Here is a 19,774-nt window from a genome sequence, read left to right as displayed (position 1 = left end):
ACTCCATCACCGCGGCCAGGTAGACTGGCGCACCGGCACCAACTCGCTCTGCGTAATTGCCCTTACGCAAAAGACGGTGGATACGGCCTACCGGGAACTGCAACCCAGCACGGCTGGATCGAGACTTTGACTTTCCCTTCACCTTGCCTCCCTTTCCACGACCCGACATGATGCTACTCCTACTTGCAGCTGTTTAACTACAAGAACGACGCCTCGCCCACGGTAACCTTCACTTTTACGCCAACGTCAATAATCGACAGCGGACCAATCGTAAAGTCACAAACGTTTGCGCTGTTTCTATTGGCTCGCACTGGGAAGGCAGTACGGCATTGTCCCTGCGACTTAAATATTTTTCTCCCTCCGGGCTCATCATCAGACGAGCACCATGCCCCCCAAAGCTTCCGGAAAGGCTGCCAAGAAGGCCGGCAAGGCCCAGAAGAATATTTCGAAGGGCGATAAGAAGAAGAAGCGCAAGAGGAAGGAGAGCTACGCCATTTACATCTACAAGGTTCTGAAACAAGTTCACCCAGACACGGGAATCAGTTCAAAGGCTATGAGCATCATGAACAGCTTCGTTAACGACATCTTCGAGCGCATCGCCGCGGAAGCTTCGCGGCTCGCGCATTACAACAAGCGGTCGACCATCACCAGTCGGGAGATCCAGACAGCCGTCCGTCTCCTGCTACCCGGTGAGCTGGCCAAGCACGCCGTCAGTGAAGGGACCAAGGCCGTCACAAAATACACTAGTTCCAAGTAAGCGGGAGTGCTTGCTAGGGAATCAGCAACCGGCCCTTTTAAGGGCCACAAGTTATTCATAACAGAGTAGATGAATGAAGAACAACAGCGGTTCCCACCGAGTGAAAATTTAAATAATCACCCCGATAACACTTCTAGGATAGATAATACATTATAGGCAGTCCATGGGAGACTTGGATCCACGAGGCAAATTCGTTTCCTTAATAGTTTCGTACGACTTATATGAGAGCGCGGTGTCATTCCTACTCACTTGGCAGCATTAATTGTTGAGGGAAAACAACTTAGAAGGTAACTTGTCGACCGCGGGCATAATCCTTCCGCAGGCCACTACTGAGAATCTGTGGACATACGGGTAATCTATCTTTATTGAAACTCGGGTTCATAACATACGACTGATACTTTATATATCTGTCACGTAATCCATCAAGAGACAAATGTCCCCCCCCCCCTAGTCAGTAGCGAGCTTCAGTCCATTCGTAGTAGCCGCCGGTGCAAGAAGTGAATTGAAGTTTGTGTGAAGTTCCGTAGTATGGCATGAAAATGATGTCGAAAATCCGACTACAGTTCCACAACCATGTGGTTGAAAGGAGGCTCCGCTGTTGAACAACAATCCACCTGTGGCTTAACTTAGAATGCCGACTAGCTGTTTTATTAATCCCGTGTCAATCCAGCAGTGTGTGACGTTGAAACGTAACCAAACTGCCGTTGATAGATAGATTTATCATCTATCCCAATGACATCCAACGAGCTTGGTAATTTAGGTACAGAGTCTAAGCAGGCAGTTTACGTGTGTGTGTGAGCGAGTGCAGGTTTTATCGAGTGCACCCCAATCCCATCGTCCTCAAGTGCCTACAGATTACGCAGTTTCATCGGCAACGGCCATACCATGTTGAAAATACCGGTTCTCGTCCGATCACCGAAGTCAAGCAACATTGGGCGTGGTCAGTACTTGGATGGGTGACCGCTTGGGAACACCACGTGCCGTTGGCGATTTTTTTTTTTACGTCACTATTTCCAGCGTGTTCTAATAAGACTTATGGGATATTATGTTCCCTTCCCTATTCCAGCTATAGCTTGGATGATGACGCCGCTGCATAATTGTAGAGTAATTGATAATTCTTAAGTACTTGCAGCTCCGTATTGAAACTTATGACTGGTAGCATATTCATATGAGACGGTTCACTTCTCTGCGTTTTCTCGAAGAAGGGAATATGTATTCAGGGGATTGTGAACGTACCTCGCGCTCTCCCTAGAAGTTAGAGACATTTTAGGTAAAGAATGTAATATACTGTACATATATGGCTAATTAAAATCCCATTAGTTACTACATTTCAGTGGGTAGTACAAATTCCATAATGAAAATATCTCTGTCCTAGTAGTTGTATCCTTTAAAGAAGCTCGTTGTTTTCCCATGATGAAGGGCAGAACTTGGTCGGTAGAAATTTAAACAGACTGCATTATCAGACCAGGCGTTATTTCAATATCAGCGTTTAGTTTAGGAAATATAGCAATAGCGGAGTTGGGAGAAGTAGTTATAGCATGTACAGTAAGTATAAACAGTTCGCTGTACTGTACAGTGAATATAAATATTTGAATGTACGATGGCAAAACATCAGACATACAGTACGTAGCTCACATATCTTAAAAAATAAATAAATAAAAATAAAGAAGACATTCTGAGGAGTGAGTGGAAAGTGCATATTATAATGAATATTTTTAACTCTCAGTTGACATTGAGAGAGAAAGCCATGCATCGGGGAACCGGTGACTGTTTTTGCGTTACCTTCTGCTATTGGCGTTGTTGGTTAGTAACGAATGAAAGAGGTAGGACGCGGAATCAAATGTCAAAAAACGATAGGGAAATAATAGTAACTGGTTGTATTTCGATCGAGCTCGGCGTGCTGATTCACCAGTGGGGTGTTTCACAAAGTTTACAATCTTTGGAAATTGTGAACTCTGTTTGTAAACTTCTGTTTCACAATCTTTGTTTGTAAAGGTGGACTGTACAAAGGAAATCAAATCTTTACGAATGAAATTTTGCGCTCTTTACAAGTGATATGTTTGTTTCACAACGAAGGAGTAATTTTACAAACGTGTAAACTAAACTTTACTAGTGAAGTTAGCACATTTTCTACAGTAGCCCTGTTGAAATAGCTTCTAATTGTGAATGAAAAAAATAAACACATATGTATAAAATCAATTTTATAGTAACAGGGTACCATTAAGAATTACACTGAAGCAGTTGTGATGTTATTGAGTAGTTCTAGCGACTCAGACGAAGATTTTGCATTTAGGCCTAACGTAGAATTTTCCGGCCACGTTCGTATCATTGTACGAATATTAATGAAAGGTTTCGAATGAATCCCGCGCTATACTTCAGAATACCGCGTTAGTTCTTATATACGAGGAACGTATTTAATAAATACTCGCACTTAAAGAAGAAAAACTTTGCACCGAAAACCAATCACTTAATAATGCAATGTCGGCATTACTTACGCAGTATTCTGAAGTCGTTCCGAATCCCATTTCGCTGTAATCTCTCCTACAAGATATGGGACATCACATGCAACATCTGAAAGGGAAAAGTGGTGCCCTAACCACAAAGCGAGAACTGCATTGGTTGCATAGTAGCTCTCAGTTCCCTGCGTTAGCAGATAAGAACGGAATTTATAAGATTACAGTGTGCAAAAGTTCACACATGGTAGTTGATGTTGTTACAAGATTGAAAAAACTCGAGGCGGGTTATTGATCACCGAATGTGCTTACTCGGGCAAAGGATTTTTATGCTCCTCCTGCTGGGTTCCCTAATGTTGGCGAGGTTATGGATGAAACAATAAAATATACTGATGGACCAGCAGAGAGCGAAGTTGATTTTAATGGATGGACATGTTAGCTGCTCTATCAACTGCATATAACTACGTGGGTCAAATCCATTATTTATCAATTATTTGAATGAATTTCGCGCTAACTTTCGTCAGTTAAGTCGTAGGCTAATTAATGCATTGGTATGCTCGACCAATTGCATGCCGCGAAACTCCGTTGTCGCCGATGTAGCAAAATCTAAATAAAATATATATAAAAAAATATAAACATGTCCATCGATAGTTCTAAAATTACAGCTACTTTACCTCTGATCCTTAGTGATTTTTGTAAACTGTCGTTGGCGATTTTGTTCAACCAATTATGCGTATTTGTAAGTTTGTTTCGCCGATTTTGTAAAGTTCGTTAAAACATACAAGTGAATAAGATTGCATTGTGAAACACAGTTAACAAGCATATGTAATATTTCCGTTGTTAATTGTATATTGTTAATTTGTAATTTGTTAGCGTTGTGAAACATGCCCCCATTTACCTTTAGAGGTAATATCTACATTAATATTTAGTTAAAATTTAAAGAAATTTTAAACGAATGGAAGCTGCATTTTAATTCACCCCAAATTACTATGTTCCCTTTCAGATTATCAGCTGTTGTTGTTGTTGTCGTTGTTGTATTGTAAGTTCTCACTTATTGTTAGCTAGCCGTACCCGTTCGCTCCGCTCCACCTGTTAGAAATAAATATAAAGTAATTACATAATTAAAATAGGACGACTGATCCATGGAACAACTTTTACAACAGCGCAAGATAATCTGCTTCGCATATTACCCAATTTTTTTTTAGCACTGCATTTATTGCATATATATTTTATGTATTTTAACACGATTCAATTGAGCATAGTTAAAATATGAATTATTAAAATAATGGATTGCCAAGCTAAAGTACTATTACTGCATACTAAATCAATACACTCTCGTTGTTCGTTAATTCTCTGAGATTAAAATGCGTGTACATAAATATTATTTTAAGAAATACAGAAAACGAATGTACAAAATAGCCTATCAAATTTTCTGTGCATAAGAAGCTATTTTAATCTTACCTGTCCTCGATTTACTCAGACGTTACTGTAATAACATTATAGCATTATGTCCATCTAGAGAAACTACAGTTTCCAATGGTGAAATAATAACTAATTATACAAATCAGTTAATTTACGAGCTTGTGATATTACTTCATACAAACACAGAAACATTCCCTGTAGGCTATGTTTAATAGCTTTCGATTGTTTGTTGATGTCCAAGGCCCCTGTTTCGATTGTTGTTGTCCAAGGCCCCTTATAGACGAAGTCATTTGTTCTTAATTCATTGCACCGTCTTAGATAGCGTTATTTTAATTTTAAAACTCATTTATCTCATTAAATATCAGTCCTATCAAAATGTTGTAAAAAAATAAAACTTAACGGAAATCATTTTTAAAGGAACATCTGTTATGTAACATTTTTTCTCAAATATCAATAATAAGCGAGATATTTCGATTTATTTAATTAAGGCCCCCTTATAACCCCCCTTTTAAATAAAGTATTTCGAATGCCATATAGCCTAAAATCTAAGTTACAACAAACTTAATTTATATTCCAGTTTTCATATAAATCGGTTCAGCCATTATCGCGTGAAAAGGTAACAAACATACAGACAGACATACAAACAAAATTTTCAAAAATGCGATTTTCGGTTTCAGGGTGGTTAATTATATATGTTAGGACCAATTACTTTTGGAAAATCGAAACTTACCAGAAAAATTTCGGCTACAGATTTATTATTAGTATAGATAGTACGAGATACGACCGCAATTTTGTACGACTAGTGTAATGAAGGAATGCAAAAAATTATTTTGGAACTTTGCAATGTTAGTCTATCATTAAAATAAAATTAAATCTTAATTCGTCCCTTTTGCAGGAGTCTTCTTCATCCAGTATGTTGTTGGCTGATATGGAGGAGGAGGGGGGGGGGGACATGCTCTAAAGGGATAAAATTTGCTTAGCAAATCGATATGGTGACTAACGCTTGCAATGCGTCATAGCTATAATTGTACTGCGCGGTAATTTCAGAGTAATAAGAGTTCAGTTCAGGGATCTGCTAATTTCTTCATATTGTGTTCGGCAATGGAATAGTACCGCAGTAGCATTAAGAGGTTTTTATAATTTGAACTGATATGTGCAGGTATATTGACCCCCCCCCTCCCACCGCTGGCCGACGCGGACTGCAATGACAACAGTAAGCCACACGTCATACGTAAGCCTTTCTTCTTCTTCTTCTTCTTTGCTCGCCTGGCAAATACAGTCTTGGATTTCACATATTCAATTTTTCACAGTCCCAACTCCCTTGCATGGACGTGTTTTCACGTACCTTTAAAGTTTCTCCTCTCATTCATTCAGTCTATTCGCAAGCCTGAGGGTTTTCCGTGGTTTTCCCTAAGGAGCTAAGACAAATGTAGGGATGAGCCCAGAAAGAAAAGGGCATTCACTTCCTTAGACCCTGGTAACTGCTCTTTCTAGAGGAAGGAGGAGGAGAAAGAAACCCCCCCACCCCCACCGACGTGGACTGCAATGACAACAGTAAGCAACACGTTATATGTAAAGCCTTTATTATTATTATTATTATTATTATTATTATTATTATTATTATTATTATTATTATTATTATTATTATTTACAATGGGACTAAAGGTGGTGTAGATACACTATGTCAAATGTGCCACAATCTTTCCTGCAATAGAAAGACGAGGCGCTGGCCACTAGCAATATTTTACAACATGCTAAATATTGCAAGTATAAATTCATGGATAATTTATAGTTAGAAGAACTCAGAAAACAATATCAAGAAAACAATTCATTTTCCAATTGTGTGAAGAGCTGACAAAACCGTGGATGCAGCACCGCTTTGCACGTCCTACTTTACACCGATCTCTGCGGGCAACAATTGAAGAACATCTGAACATTGCTGTGCAACAACAATGCCAGGTAATGCAGCCAGATGGTGAACGTACTGTTTGCTATAAATGTCCTGCAAAGAAGAGGAGAATGATGACAACATTTTGTGGACTTTGCAAAAAGGGGTTCTGCAGAGAACATCGCGCTGTTGTTTGCACTAATTGTAAATAGGACAATAACATGAACGTAAAGACTTTATGACAAACTTAAAATTAAATGAACACTAATGGCTACGAAATGTGTAAAAGTTGTTAAATGTGTGATATTGAGTTGATTTCAGTTAATTAAAATGTGAGTAGTAAAAATTACGAATGCTTACCTTTAACATGAGTACAGTGATGATTACCTGTCTAGGGTTAAGTAGTCGCGTGGTGAGTTTAGGAATTCCCAGACCACCTCTAAGATTGTTTAAAATAAAGGTATTGTAATCGTACGTTTCTGTCTTTTGTCAATAGTAACGTTGACCTTTCTTTTTCGAGAAAACAAAATCTGTTGTACAGTTAAAGGTACTGAAATAGTAAGAAATTTTCTGAAATCCCCACGCGTTTGCAAGTGTAAGTCTCTGTTGTAACCTGTTGATTTACGAGAGACTGTGTGTGCTTTCGTACAGTGTTTCTAAAATGTGCAGTAACGAGTCAGAAATCATTGGAATGTAGTGTAGGTGTGTTTGTTATAACCGGGAATCAATCCGCAGTACTTGACCAATCAACTACGGGAAATATCAGAAAAATTGGCAGGAGTTAGCAAGAAAAACAAAGGTAAAATATCACGTGAACGAGCACCGATACCGAGCACTATGTACAATATACCCTAGAGAAAAAGACAAGAAAACAAAAGTCAACCGCTGCAAGTGTTACGAAGTGGTGTGTGAAACATATAATGAAGAATGTCTGCGGGAAGCGCATCTAGTGAGATAAAGGGTGAAATGGAGGATTCTGCTAAAAATAAAGAAAGGAAGAAAAATGTTTACAGTTAATACAAGTATTGTTTTCTCTTGTGGGTTTATGTTTAGTATAATAGATGTGTGTGTGTGTGTGTGTGTGTGTGTGTGTGTGTGTGTGTGTGTGAAAAAAGTGAAAAAAATAACAGGTCTGTAATAATAATAGTTAATAATTCTGTAGTTCACTGCAAAAACTGTATAGCCATAAAAGGACAGATGATAATAACGTTGTTATCTTATTCTTGCTGCTGTGTAAGCCTAAGTTTCCACGTGAGGGATAGAAGAGACATGACAACATATAGCATTACAATTTGTTTAATGTGTATAAATTTCTTTAATACTGATTTTTCTCAGAACAAGCTGTGTGAGGGTTAAAGAGTTCTTGCACTGAAGCTCAGAATTATTTATTATTATTATTATTATTATTATTATTATTATTATTATTATTATTATTATTATTATTATTATTATTGTGTGAAGAGTTGTATCGGAAGTGCTTTATAGACTAAATTAATAATTTCTATCTTAACTGAAATATTTACATTATATTTCACACAGTATAGTTACAGGTAGCATAAATTCAGATAATGGTTTTTATATGGGAATCTACTTCTTGTGTTTAGAGGCTACATTTATACAGAGTTAATAATTTCTCCCCTATGTAACATATTTCCATGAAATTTTATACGCATCTATGCAAAAACGAATTATGCTCGTGTAATTAGGGAATTAGGGAAAAATTAGTTTTTCTGATAATTTTTAATGTTTTAATAGAAATTATGCTCCTAAAAGATGACTAGCCTGCCATATTTTTCGCAGTTGGTAACAAAATGCTAGATTCATGGATATACTCCATAATTTAGTTGTTCATTATATGTTCAAGAAGTGTTGAATTTTTCTTGGAGAAATTAAGCTCCTTCATCCAGACTCTGAAAAGTGGCTGCTGTCGAATTCGTAAAGCGCCACCAAGAGATGAATATAACATCTAAGTTTGCAGGATGTAGCAGCTAAATTTTAAGCCGTATAGAGTTTAATATTTGATTAATGTGTGGGTAGAAGAATTGAAAGTTAACTCAGGTTTACTTGTAATGCACAGCCTGTTAAATATGTCGTAAAAAAAAAAAAAAAAAAAAAAACTAGTTGCACAAATCTCAGTAAACGTGCCAATTAAATGAATGCTAACGTATTATAGATTGCTTTTCGCGTATTAAATGAAAGTACACATCTTGTCCTATGACCTCCATAAGGGAAGGTTTAACAGTATAAAACAGCCACTGACCCCACGAACAAAAATCAACTGAAGAGCGTGACTTTAAAAAAAAAACTCATGTTTTGTCCCACCTCTTACTGATATTGATGTTTTGTATGCTGTTGTGCACAATGCCTAGCTTTTGTTTAAGCCTAGATATTACTTAAACTTCGGTTATGATGAAGTTGATTTTCTTACATAGTTTTGCGTTCTGGACAACTGTGCGCCGGCATCTCTCGGAACATCCGAGATCAGGTCCCTATCCCCTCCACCGCAAAGTCAAATAGCGTCTGTCACTTGATTTTGAATATTAAACAAACATACCATCACGGCATTTCCGTTATGGCATCTGGTGTCATCAATAAGCTACAAATAAAGGAAAGAAAGAAAGAAAGAAAGAAAGAAAGAAAGAAAGAAAGAAAGAAAGTAGCACAGTCACTGTCCTGAACAAGGTACGCAAGTATTATTTTAATTAATGCGTATCGCCTACCAGCCGCCGAAACTATTCGACAGGAGAGTGAATATCCTACACGGTCCTGTAAAAATGTTCTGAATACACTAAATGACGTGTAATTTTTTTTCTATTATTAGGACAATTGAACGTGTCATTGCTCCTGCGGGTTGCTTTGTTTCACACCACAGAGAATTCAGGTTCTCAACCCCCCGGGATTCTAGAGATAAGAGAGCGATGAGGTTAAAGGAGTAGGCGTTTGTTCGTGTTTTTGTTTTTACTTTAGAAAAATTGCGAAACGTGACGCAATAGCGATAAGTTTTATGAACAAGTTTGCTGAATCGACCAATTGAAGGTAATTTATATTTTGCTAAAGAAGAGAGGAGATTAATGAAATCAGTTATTGTAATAATCGTAGTAGATTGAAGGAATTGTTTGTATTCAAACTCCTTTTTGAAATAAGCTGCTCGGATGCTTATCAGGGTGACGGTTATAAATGTTATCGTAATACCCACCCGAGGTCACAAAGGTCACAGTCTTCCGCTTGTCCTTTCCTAAGCAGACCACGTCTGTACTATCGAAAATAATGAGTCACAGTTATAGTTTCGTGAAAGTAAAAAATGTTAGATAGGAGACAAGTAGCTACTCTTATACAATCATAATCACATTTTGTATCCAATATAGTATAAACGAGCTACATGTAAGTACTGTGTAAAGTTTCATTAAAACAATATATTATATATGAGACAAGTCACTAATTTTTGTCAAAACGCATCGTCTATAAAGGGGTAGTTTCTCCTCTTATACAGTAGTGACTATAGTGCGAAGTTTCATGGAAATATGTCACATTTTTAGTCCAGCTAGATTTGCTTTCTGGACCACTTTGAGCCTTGGCGCTTGTGATCGGTCGGACGGAGGATCACTCGTCCCGGCGGCGTTAACCCTTAATTTGGTAAATATATATAATGTGCAATATTATAGAACTGTGAAATTTTTTTTTAATTTTCCTAAGAAACTTTGTTATCCATCGTTCTATTAAAAAATTGTTTATTAACCTATAGGATACATTGCGATATTTGTCAAACAGGCTGTGGGAAAATGCTGATACGGTGAGGAATGGAAAGGGAGAAACCATTTATATTATTGAGGTGACCTTGAACTGAGGGTAGTAGGAACGAGACCTGGAGTACGGTACAACCGGCTCTTCCGAGAAATAACTAGTGGCCCTGAAAAGGGCCTTTTTGCGGGCAGGAGTACCTTTGTTAATTCAAGCCCTCTCGCCGCGGATGCGCCTAGCCAGCTGAATATCCTTGGGCATAATGGTCACGCGCTTGGCGTGGATGGCGCAAAGGTTGGTATCCTCGAAGAGACCGACGAGGTATGCCTCGCTTGCCTCCTGCAAGGCCATTACGGCTGAGCTCTGGAAACGGAGGTCGGTTTTGAAATCCTGAGCGATTTCACGCACCAAGCGCTGGAAAGGCAGCTTGCGGATGAGGAGCTCGGTGCTCTTCTGGTAACGACGGATCTCGCGAAGAGCAACTGTACCAGGGCGGTATCGATGGGGTTTCTTCACGCCTCCAGTAGCCGGTGCGCTCTTCCTAGCGGCCTTCGTTGCCAGCTGCTTTCGTGGAGCCTTGCCTCCCGTGGACTTACGCGCAGTTTGCTTCGTACGTGCCATCGCTTACTCCTTAGTCCTCGCAACCCAAGTTGACGCAATACAGTCGCCCCCGCTGGGGGGGGGGGGTGATGTTATAGTATCCCTACAATGAGAGATACTGCCTGTTTTAGGGCCTTATGTGCCCTCTTCAGGCCGGGGTGTTTGTTCTATAGAGTTTGTTATTTTGTCAACTTGCGCAGGAGAGACAAAGGAGTTGTGGCTCACGATCTTGGCGCATCCGCAGCTGTGGCATTATTTAGGATAGTTATTATTGATTATAATATAATGGCTGACATGGTTGGATTTTGGAGCTGTGGGGTTGGGAGTTCTACAGTTTTGGTAGTTCGTAATGGACTTATACCAGTGCTGTATGACACATTGCAAGGGTTTCTCTCTTAGGGTGGGCGGTTTCTATATTGAAGGAGTAAATTGTCAACTGTGGTTGGGGGGTTTGTATTGGGAGGATTTAGGAAGATATGTTGGATAAAAGGTCTATCGAGGGCATTGTGGACATATTTGATGTTTTTGGCTGTGATATACTGGGAAATTGGTTGGATTCTGGTGACGTCGTATACGGTTTGGTTGTCGGTATTCCGGGGCAGGTTGAATGCTTTTCTGGCTAGTCGTCTTTCAGTAGCACAGAGTTGTGACATATGGGTAGGGGATAGCCTGGTGTATAGTTGGGATGCATATAGGATAGAAGGGCGGATTATTGTTTTATATATCATCATTGTGGTTTTTGGTTTGCAACCTGGGTATTCGGGTCCTCTGCCTGCCATGCGGTACAAAAGTGGGATTGAAAATTTTAATTTTTTCCGGAGGTGATGAATGTGACTTGCGAGATTAAGTTTATCATTGAAGGTGACACCTAGGTATTTGATGTTTCGTTTGTATGGAATTGGGGTGTTATTGATTAGGACAGGATATCTTGCTCTAGCACCCAACGGACAGTTTTGTTTCTTAATCAACATGGCTTGGGATTTATCAGCATTGACTACAAGTCTCCACTGTCCAAGCCATGTTGATAAGGTTTGTAGTGTGGAGTTGATGTGCCGCCTCGCTATATTTATTCTATAGGATGTGGAGGTGTATATGACGTCATCGGCGAATTGTCCGAGTCTAACGTTGTCGTCTTGTGGTATCGGGATATCTGCTACATAGAGATTGAATAGGGCCGGTGAAAGGACCGTGCCTTGTGGGACGCCACTGAATATGGTTATCTCGTTTGATAGATGTTCATTAATTTTGATTTGGGCCGTCCTATCTCTTATGAAGTCAGATATCCACCGCGTGAATTGTGATGGTAGCGCAAGTCGCGTGAGTTTATATCTAAGTCCGTCTAGCCAAACCGAGTCGAATGCACGTTGTGTGTCCAGTGCCACCATGATCGTAGTCTTGCGAGTTTCCAGGCCGTGTTCTACTGGTGTCATAATCTTTAAGAGTTGGTCTACGATGTCTGTGTCTTGTCGGAAACCGGCCTGTGTGTCGGGTAGTAAATTGTTGTCTTGTATGTAGAGTTGCAGTCGTCTGTTAAGAATTCTTTCGAATACTTTACAGACTGTCGCAGTCAGACTAATTGGTCTATAGTTTTTCTTGTCGGTATGGTCTTTTCCGGGTTTCGGGAAGAGCAATATATGGGCGTGCTTCCAACGTGGGGGCAAAATTCCCATGCGAAAGCTCGCCCGATATATTTCCGTCAGAAACTCAATGGCCTTCTGTGGGTATTGTTTTAGGAGAATGTTCTGTATAGTGTCAGGTCCTGCGGCTGTGTTTCTAGTTCTGTTTATGCTGTTTGTGACTTCCTGTTGTGTGATGTTTGCGGTGAGTATGTTGTCGTGTTCTATGTTCGCAGGGGCTTCTGTGGGTGTATAGAGATTGTTGTTTTCTCTAATGTTTTCAGTGATTGCATTGTAATGTACTTGATCGAATAGTGGGTTTTCTTGGATGCTGTGTATTTGCTGTAAATGGGCTCTGAAGATGTCCAGTTTCTGTGTTGTGTGATAGATGTGCGTGTTGTTATCTTTTAGTGGGTGGTTAATGCTGGATTGACCCTTGAGTTTCTTTAGTAGTGTCCAGAATTTCGTGGGGTCGTCTTTTCTTGTATTGTCTAGTTTCCTGGTGATTTCTGTCCAGCAATATGTGTTGTAACGTCTGATTGCGTCTTTTACGTCTTGCTGTAGACTTCGATATAATCGTCGATTGTCATCTGTGTGTTGTCGCATGTATAGTCTATGGGCCCGTCTCTTAGTCTTTATTAACTGTACAATTTGTGGGGGTAATTCCCGTTGTCTATGCTGTCTGGATTGTTTATGTGGCACGGCCCGTAGTCTTGCGTCCAACGTAACCTGTAGTAACAGATCGTCTGCTCTAATTAGAGCGTTCGAATTAGTGATGTCAGGTGGAGGTGGTAATTTGTCATTAATGTATTCCCTATATGAGTCCCAGTCTGCCTTGTTATACTTGAAGATGGTTTTAGCAATGTACTGCGTTGTAGGTGCGTGGTTCGGGGTATTTATTGTTAGTAATATAGGGCAGTGGTCAGAGTTCATAGGCGGGAGTACGTCTAGTTGCGTCATTCTGCGTTGTATAGGTGGGGAGACTAGTATTTTGTCTGGTGCTGTCCAATTGATTTGTCTTATGGATGTTGGAAATCTGGTGGGGCCTGCGTCTAGGAGTAGCATTCTAGAGTTATGTAAGAATCGTCTTAGGCGTCGCCCTGCTGCATTGATATATATATCACCGAATTCGGTATGGCTGGCGTTAAGGTCTCCAAGTAATATTAGCTTGTGAAAAGTGTTCAAGTGGTCGAAAAAATCTATGGGGAAAGGGTGCCCTGGCGGAAGATACAGCGAGGTTACGTAGATTGGGAAGTTCTTAATTTCAATTTTGATTGTCACTTGTTCAATGTTGTCGTAGATTTCGGGTTGTTTATGTAGTGAGACTGGCAGGTTATCTCGACAGAGAATGGCCACGCCCCCTCCACGGCGGTTGCGGTCTTTTCTAAATACCGTAAAACCTCGCTGTGAGAATTTATCTGTCGGGTTTAGGTGCGTCTCGTTGAGTGCTATTATGTCGGGGTTGTGTTCTGTAATGGTGTGCGTCAATTCGGTACGATTATTATACAGGTTACGTATATTGTTGTGTAGTAAAGTCAAGTTCCGTCTGGTTTCGTATCTGTCCATTTTAGTTATTATTGTCATTGTGGAGTCCCATGTTTTCGACGAGTGACGTCACTTTCCGGAAGGGGATGAGGGTTATTTGGAGTTGGTTGTTAATGAATTGGTGTCGGATATTCTTTTTAAGGACTCGGCGTGCCGCCTGGTTTGCCATTTTAATATGGTGGAGGCGTTTGGTGGGTAGTGTGTGTGTGGTGAACATTGCGAGTGTGAACGTGACTAGTTTTTCTTCTAGTTCGTTTATTTTCTCGTCAATGTACTGTTCCACACATTTGGTGAGATAATGGAGATCTTTTTGATGGGTTGTAGTTGTTGGGGCGTTAGAGGTCGTGGGTTCGTCGGGGATGGAGTTTGTGGATGTTGGTTGAGTTGGGAGAGAAGCCATTACTGTGGTGTTTGGGGGTGGGAGGGAAGCCATTTTCGTGTTGTTTGTTGGTAGGCGTAAGACCTTTCCAGTGTGTGCGGATTGTTTTTTCGTTGCAATGTCGCACGTGCTATGGCTGCTTGGGAGAGAAGCCGTTGCTGTGGCGTAGGAGCGCTGACTCGTTCCTGTTTGTTTTGGGATCTCTCCGAACAGGCGTGGCATTTGTGACGGTTTCATTATGGGTGGCGTTGGGTTAACGGGAGTGTAAATGGGTCTGTGTGTGGGAGCTGTGGATGTAGGAGGAACGGCTTTCGGATAGCGGGGGCACATCATTTGGCCTGTATAGTGTGTGCTGTCTGTGCACGTAGCACAGTATTTGAGGTTGTCAGATGGTTTGTGTTTACAGATCGTCGGGTCTATTCCACACTTCCAGCATCTAGCTGCGTTGGTGCAGGTCGCGATGTCATGGCCGTAGAGCGCGCATCGTGCGCATGGTCGGTGGCGCACTAACTCTCTGGAAGCCTCTACTCTGTAGCTGCGACCAAATAGTCTCACACCTGTCAGTAGTCTAGTCGATGAGTCAACATCCTCAACAAAGATTCGTACCATGTCTGTGGGTTTATGTGTTTGTGCGGAGATTATGCGTATGATTCGTTTTACGTTGTATTGTTGTTCGTTCAGTGCGTCGGTCAGTGCGTCTAGGGGAACGGTAGTAGCTACGTCTTTCATGACGACGCTTATGTCATACTGTCGGGTTGTGGTTTGTTGTTGTGTCTGTCCTTGTGATATAGAGTATGCTGCGTTTGGTCCAAATGTCGAGGGGGGGATGTTATTGGCAAAGGCTTCGAGATCCGCCTTGCTGTCAAAGGTGAGCGTCGTTGTGGTTGTGCTACGTGCCCAGAACATGTTAGGTTGCTCTATGATCAGCTCTTTTTCCTGTATTAGATGGTGAATGAAGAAAGGGTTATTGCCATTTATAGTATGACTGCTTATTTTCAGAGCGTGTCGTGGGTGCTGAGAAGAGGGGGTGGGGGTTGTGGGAGTAGTGGGAGGGAGATGGAACTGTGTATTTTGTGTCTTTTTCTTCCTGTTACTGGCTATTTTCCAATCATCGTCTTCTGATGATTCAGGGAAGGGGGAGGGTTGTTTTGTAGTGGTGCCACCTTCATGATTATGGATATCCCCCAAGAGGGGTATTTATGTCTTCGCCCGTTGAGAAGCCACGCCCCTTCCGTAATGTGATTGGTCCGCGGGTTTTAGTATATAAACCAAAAAATGACCCGCCGTCGAGATCACTTTTAACCTTCGTCACACGAGCAACATGACTGGACGCGGCAAGGGAGGCAAGGGTCTTGGCAAAGGTGGAGCGAAGCGCCACAGGAAGGTTCTCCGAGATAATATTCAGGGCATCACGAAGCCGGCCATTCGTCGTCTCGCCCGACGTGGAGGCGTAAAGCGTATCTCCGGCCTCATCTACGAGGAGACGAGAGGTGTTCTCAAGGTCTTTCTGGAGAACGTAATCCGTGACGCTGTAACATACACCGAGCACGCGAAGCGGAAGACAGTCACGGCCATGGACGTGGTATACGCCTTGAAGAGGCAGGGGAGGACTCTCTACGGGTTCGGCGGTTAGACTGCCTACACACGTCTGCTGCCGAATCCGTCGGCAAAACGGCCCTTTTCAGGGCCATAAAATCCGTCTAAAAAGGGCAGTAGTTGTCGAGATTAATTTAATTCACCTTTACTGTGTGACCACTAGCTCAACAGGCCAGTGCGGAAAACAGAACTTATTTCGTAGGGGCACTTCAGTATCAGCAAAAGACGTTGTAAGAAATGCCTCTCCGTTTTTCAAATGGGTCTGACCCCAACGCTTGGTATATCAAGTGGAAAGACCGGATTCCTCTGTGAAGCCTTGCTCCTCGGATTATGTTACCTGTTACTGTAAACTTCTGTAAGTCAATAATCACTGTCCGAAGAATTGGTGGGTAATATGACAACGCAGGTAGGCAATGCTCACCAGACCGTAACAAGGAACCGAGGGGATTGACACATACTGAACATCACATCACCACGTTTTTGCAATGCCAACTTTTAGGTCATAGGAATCCAGTGTGGTAAACACTGGGGAGAAGAGGTACACATCGCATGTCAGAACACAGGACTTCGTCCTGTCAGACAACTTCCACGTATAGCTTGCGTCATTTCGGTTCGAACGAAACGACAGAGAGAGGGGAAATTCGAACGCAAATTGTCAAAGCCTTCGATTCCTACGAGAAGGTCATGTCATCATCTCAGTATTGGGGTTCCTGCGCGTGCGGCCAATATGTGCACCAACAAACAAACGCATTAGGAACTCTATTATAACGCCGTAAGTTGTTCACCAGTTATCGATTTCTTATTCAAAATTAGTTTCATTCGTAGTATGTAGTAAAGTAAACTAGTATATTCAAACGTATATGTCTAAAACCACGATGGGCACCAAAGAAGGGGACTTGTGATTATTTTCACGATAATCTCCATTACTCTAATATGATAGAAATATATTACATAAATTTCGAAGCCAACTATGTACTTTGGCATCATCATCTAATTTAATTCGTATTGTGTTAAATTATATAATAATAATGAAACCTTTCTATATGCATCAGTATAATGTGTTATCACACAATAGCCTAGTAAATGTACAACGGTTTCAAGTACTTCAGTGCGAACCTGGGACAACGACATCGTTCAGAGCACAAAATTACAGAATGATGATATTAAATCAGCCCACCGGTATAGAGAGAGAGAGAAAGTTGACACGCGTAATGAAATTACATTACGAAGCCGTGAGAGAGGATTAACAATACTGGCTATTTCTGACTTTTGTGAGGTTAGTGGGGCCCTTAAAAGGGCCGTTTTACGGAGAAGGGGCTTAAGCCTTCTTCTCGGTTTTCTTCGGGAGGAGAACCGCCTGGATGTTGGGCAACACACCACCCTGGGCGATGGTGACGCCGGACAGGAGTTTGTTCAGCTCCTCGTCGTTGCGAATGGCGAGCTGTAAGTGACGAGGAATGATCCTAGTCTTCTTGTTGTCACGAGCTGCGTTGCCAGCCAACTCGAGAACTTCGGCCGCCAGGTACTCCATCACCGCGGCCAGGTAGACTGGCGCACCGGCACCAACTCGCTCTGCGTAATTGCCCTTACGCAAAAGACGGTGGATACGGCCTACCGGGAACTGCAACCCAGCACGGCTGGATCGAGACTTTGACTTTCCCTTCACCTTGCCTCCCTTTCCACGACCCGACATGATGCTACTCCTACTTGCAGCTGTTTAACTACAAGAACGACGCCTCGCCCACGGTAACCTTCACTTTTACGCCAACGTCAATAATCGACAGCGGACCAATCGTAAAGTCACAAACGTTTGCGCTGTTTCTATTGGCTCGCACTGGGAAGGCAGTACGGCATTGTCCCTGCGACTTAAATATTTTTCTCCCTCCGGGCTCATCATCAGACGAGCACCATGCCCCCCAAAGCTTCCGGAAAGGCTGCCAAGAAGGCCGGCAAGGCCCAGAAGAATATTTCGAAGGGCGATAAGAAGAAGAAGCGCAAGAGGAAGGAGAGCTACGCCATTTACATCTACAAGGTTCTGAAACAAGTTCACCCAGACACGGGAATCAGTTCAAAGGCTATGAGCATCATGAACAGCTTCGTTAACGACATCTTCGAGCGCATCGCCGCGGAAGCTTCGCGGCTCGCGCATTACAACAAGCGGTCGACCATCACCAGTCGGGAGATCCAGACAGCCGTCCGTCTCCTGCTACCCGGTGAGCTGGCCAAGCACGCCGTCAGTGAAGGGACCAAGGCCGTCACAAAATACACTAGTTCCAAGTAAGCGGGAGTGCTTGCTAGGGAATCAGCAACCGGCCCTTTTAAGGGCCACAAGTTATTCATAACAGAGTAGATGAATGAAGAACAACAGCGGTTCCCACCGAGTGAAAATTTAAATAATCACCCCGATAACACTTCTAGGATAGATAATACATTATAGGCAGTCCATGGGAGACTTGGATCCACGAGGCAAATTCGTTTCCTTAATAGTTTCGTACGACTTATATGAGAGCGCGGTGTCATTCCTACTCACTTGGCAGCATTAATTGTTGAGGGAAAACAACTTAGAAGGTAACTTGTCGACCGCGGGCATAATCCTTCCGCAGGCCACTACTGAGAATCTGTGGACATACGGGTAATCTATCTTTATTGAAACTCGGGTTCATAACATACGACTGATACTTTATATATCTGTCACGTAATCCATCAAGAGACAAATGTCCCCCCCCCCCTAGTCAGTAGCGAGCTTCAGTCCATTCGTAGTAGCCGCCGGTGCAAGAAGTGAATTGAAGTTTGTGTGAAGTTCCGTAGTATGGCATGAAAATGATGTCGAAAATCCGACTACAGTTCCACAACCATGTGGTTGAAAGGAGGCTCCGCTGTTGAACAACAATCCACCTGTGGCTTAACTTAGAATGCCGACTAGCTGTTTTATTAATCCCGTGTCAATCCAGCAGTGTGTGACGTTGAAACGTAACCAAACTGCCGTTGATAGATAGATTTATCATCTATCCCAATGACATCCAACGAGCTTGGTAATTTAGGTACAGAGTCTAAGCAGGCAGTTTACGTGTGTGTGTGAGCGAGTGCAGGTTTTATCGAGTGCACCCCAATCCCATCGTCCTCAAGTGCCTACAGATTACGCAGTTTCATCGGCAACGGCCATACCATGTTGAAAATACCGGTTCTCGTCCGATCACCGAAGTCAAGCAACATTGGGCGTGGTCAGTACTTGGATGGGTGACCGCTTGGGAACACCACGTGCCGTTGGCGATTTTTTTTTTTACGTCACTATTTCCAGCGTGTTCTAATAAGACTTATGGGATATTATGTTCCCTTCCCTATTCCAGCTATAGCTTGGATGATGACGCCGCTGCATAATTGTAGAGTAATTGATAATTCTTAAGTACTTGCAGCTCCGTATTGAAACTTATGACTGGTAGCATATTCATATGAGACGGTTCACTTCTCTGCGTTTTCTCGAAGAAGGGAATATGTATTCAGGGGATTGTGAACGTACCTCGCGCTCTCCCTAGAAGTTAGAGACATTTTAGGTAAAGAATGTAATATACTGTACATATATGGCTAATTAAAATCCCATTAGTTACTACATTTCAGTGGGTAGTACAAATTCCATAATGAAAATATCTCTGTCCTAGTAGTTGTATCCTTTAAAGAAGCTCGTTGTTTTCCCATGATGAAGGGCAGAACTTGGTCGGTAGAAATTTAAACAGACTGCATTATCAGACCAGGCGTTATTTCAATATCAGCGTTTAGTTTAGG

General features: G+C 41.9%; 2 non-coding genes across 2 annotated transcripts; both read left to right on the top strand.

Moving 5' to 3' along the window:
- Positions 1 to 1,627: 1,627 nt before the first annotated feature.
- LOC138693893 (5S ribosomal RNA) lies at positions 1,628 to 1,746 on the top strand. The gene has a single exon (XR_011330578.1). It is a non-coding gene; the product is annotated as a 5S ribosomal RNA (ribosomal RNA).
- A 17,399-nt stretch (positions 1,747 to 19,145) lies between these two features.
- LOC138693892 (5S ribosomal RNA) lies at positions 19,146 to 19,264 on the top strand. Its single transcript, XR_011330577.1, has one exon. It is a non-coding gene; the product is annotated as a 5S ribosomal RNA (ribosomal RNA).
- The last annotated feature ends 510 nt before the right edge of the window (positions 19,265 to 19,774 follow it).

The sequence above is a fragment of the Periplaneta americana genome, unplaced genomic scaffold (assembly GCF_040183065.1).
Source record: "Periplaneta americana isolate PAMFEO1 unplaced genomic scaffold, P.americana_PAMFEO1_priV1 scaffold_24, whole genome shotgun sequence".
In the NCBI taxonomy this organism is placed as follows: Eukaryota; Metazoa; Arthropoda; class Insecta; order Blattodea; family Blattidae; genus Periplaneta; species Periplaneta americana.
Note: the sequence above shows the minus strand (reverse complement) of the source record. Positions and strands in the feature narration are given on the sequence as shown.